This window comes from Elephantulus edwardii, unplaced genomic scaffold, assembly GCF_000299155.1.
Source record: "Elephantulus edwardii isolate Elephantulus edwardi_28Jun2011 unplaced genomic scaffold, EleEdw1.0 scaffold00016, whole genome shotgun sequence".
Taxonomy (NCBI): domain Eukaryota; kingdom Metazoa; phylum Chordata; class Mammalia; order Macroscelidea; family Macroscelididae; genus Elephantulus; species Elephantulus edwardii.
In genome coordinates, this window is record NW_006399766.1 from 14,078,692 (window position 1) to 14,081,149 (window position 2,458).

Consider the following 2,458-nt stretch of genomic DNA (forward strand, 5'->3'; position numbering starts at 1 on the left):
TATATACACTCTTGCTCCCCCCCATAGTATTAGTCAGAAAGAGCTGAGAAGCTCAGGCGAGGGGAAATCCAATCTGGGAAAGCCTCTGTGTTCACAGCTGTCTCTGTCTCTCGTGTCTGAGTTTTGGGCTTTCCTGTGCTCTAAGGCTTCGTCCCAGCCTTCCAGCTGGGACAGTCACCGCCACTTGCCACCCCTACCATTCCTGGTTTCCAGCAACCCTTTGATCGTCCTAGCTCTCCTGGCCCCAGTTAGGTGGCGTCGCCTTTGTTTTCCCCAAACACAGCTGGCATTTTCCAACTAGATGATTCCTAAGAAGGCCAGAGGGGAGAAATAGCAGTGAAAGAGGGTGAAAACATGTTTCAGATGCCCAGCCCTCCTCCAGGTGATTCTGATACATGCTTGAGTGTAAGAAACATTGTCATAAGGCAGTTGTATCCTAGCGCTGGGTGGCCTTGGCTGGTTCAGCCTACAGAGCACACAGCCTGCTCTTTCTTTTCCATCATCAACCTTATTTGGTTCTACTTGCCCTGTGACTCGGGCCTTAGGTGCTAGTCCTGTTTTGGGGCCAGTGGACTCCATGTTGTAAGCTCAAACTTAGGTGGCCTTTCATTGAGCTTCTTGGGATGTAAATAAAAAAGAAGATTGCCCCTCTTTCTCTTGTGGAGTCAAACTGACAGGATCCCCCAGCTGCTTCATGGGAGAAGGATGAACACTCTCCTCCCGTGCAGTTGCCTTTGAAAATTCCCAAGCGGGTCAGCTGTAGGTCAGTTTCCACTCAATGGCACACAGCAACAATAGGCCATTACAAATACAATCCTATGTAGCCATGAATCTACATCAGTCTACAAGTGCAGTGGTAGACAGAGAGACAAAATGAACAGATGTGGAAAAGTGGAAGGGACCACACGCATGATCACGCACAGGCTGGGAAAATGCGAATTCAACATGACTATTTGTAGATGCTGCAAACAATATTAAATAAGCCTCTTAACCGTAGCCAAACACCCTTAGGGAATCACTGATCATGAGGCTTCAGGATCAAAGCAAATTGGCACAACATAGTCCACAAAGACAATGTTCTGCACGCTTCATTGGTGACTAGTGACTAGGAACTGGTAAGCTTTTGAACAGCCATCTAAAGTCATGGTCTTTTCCTGTCTGGATCTTGGACAATGACTTGGAAACCAGAACTAGATACCCAGCTCTTACTGCTGTCACCTCTGAAAGAGATCAAAGTAGAAGATCCTGAATAGAGTAGGAGATAAATATAGAACAAATTTATAGTCACAATGTTGGCCCAATTTACTGCTTTGATAGAAATGAGTGATACTCTGCAGACTATGGCCCTTAGCATCCCTTTGAACCCAGAACTGAACTCACTCCTGAAACACAACTTTCAGCCACTCACTCACTCACTCACTCACTCTCACTCTCATTGCTCAAGGCAGAAATGACTCATAGCTGATGCTCTAGTGGGTTTTCAGAGGTTCGAAATTGGCTTGGTAACACAACTCCACACCCACTAGGTCACCAAAGGGGAACACCACCACCAGAGGGACACTAAGCATAGAACACTCAACTATACTGGATCACAAAGACGTTGGCCCAGGTATTCAACTCAGACAGTAGGAATGGAGGGTAGAAAGGGCCATAGAGAGACAGTTGCAAGAGCAGTGATACATCATGAGCAATGTTATAAGTAGAACGGAATACTGATTTGCTCTCCAAACTTTCACTCAAAAGATAATTTCTTAAAAGGAAAGAGAATATTACAGCCTAGATACCACCACGAATGCAGTCCTAATCTGCTATGTGGTGTCACCATGGTAAAAAAAAAAAATGGAATAAATGGCCTCTAAGAACATTTAACTCCAAATCGTGGCTGTAAATGTGTGTGAAAGCATTACAAGCCGTAATAGAAACGAAAGGTATTATTCTCTCCATTCTATGGTTGAGGAAATGTAAGCTTCGATTGGTTACCTGACTTAGACAAAACCTGCTTAACTTTCTACTTAATGTTTTCTGAAGTGGGAGAAGGCCTCTGGTCTCAAACTGTCTCCATTGACAATTAGAAGTGAAGATCTAGGTTTAATAAGTATTAATGTATTCTCTATTAAGATGAAAATGCTTTCAGGCTAATGTAACAAAAACGCGAGAACACAGATATATTTTGATCGAGGGAGGTAGGAGTTGGGTTGCTCATGGGACAAGGACTGGACTTGATACTAGTGCAGAGACAGGCTTTGGTCAGCTAAAGAGCACAAGGTCAAGGTTGAAGTGTGTGAGGAGGGAGCAGAGACTCAGTTATGAGAAGTATGAGAGCTCAGAGTTGCTCATGTCACCATTTTGGGTATGGTCTAAATCTCTGTTACTGCTGAAAACCACATTTAGTCCATTTCTTTTTAAAAATTAGTTTCTGTCTCCTGGTGAAGAGATTGAGATAGTTAACAGTTTTAAT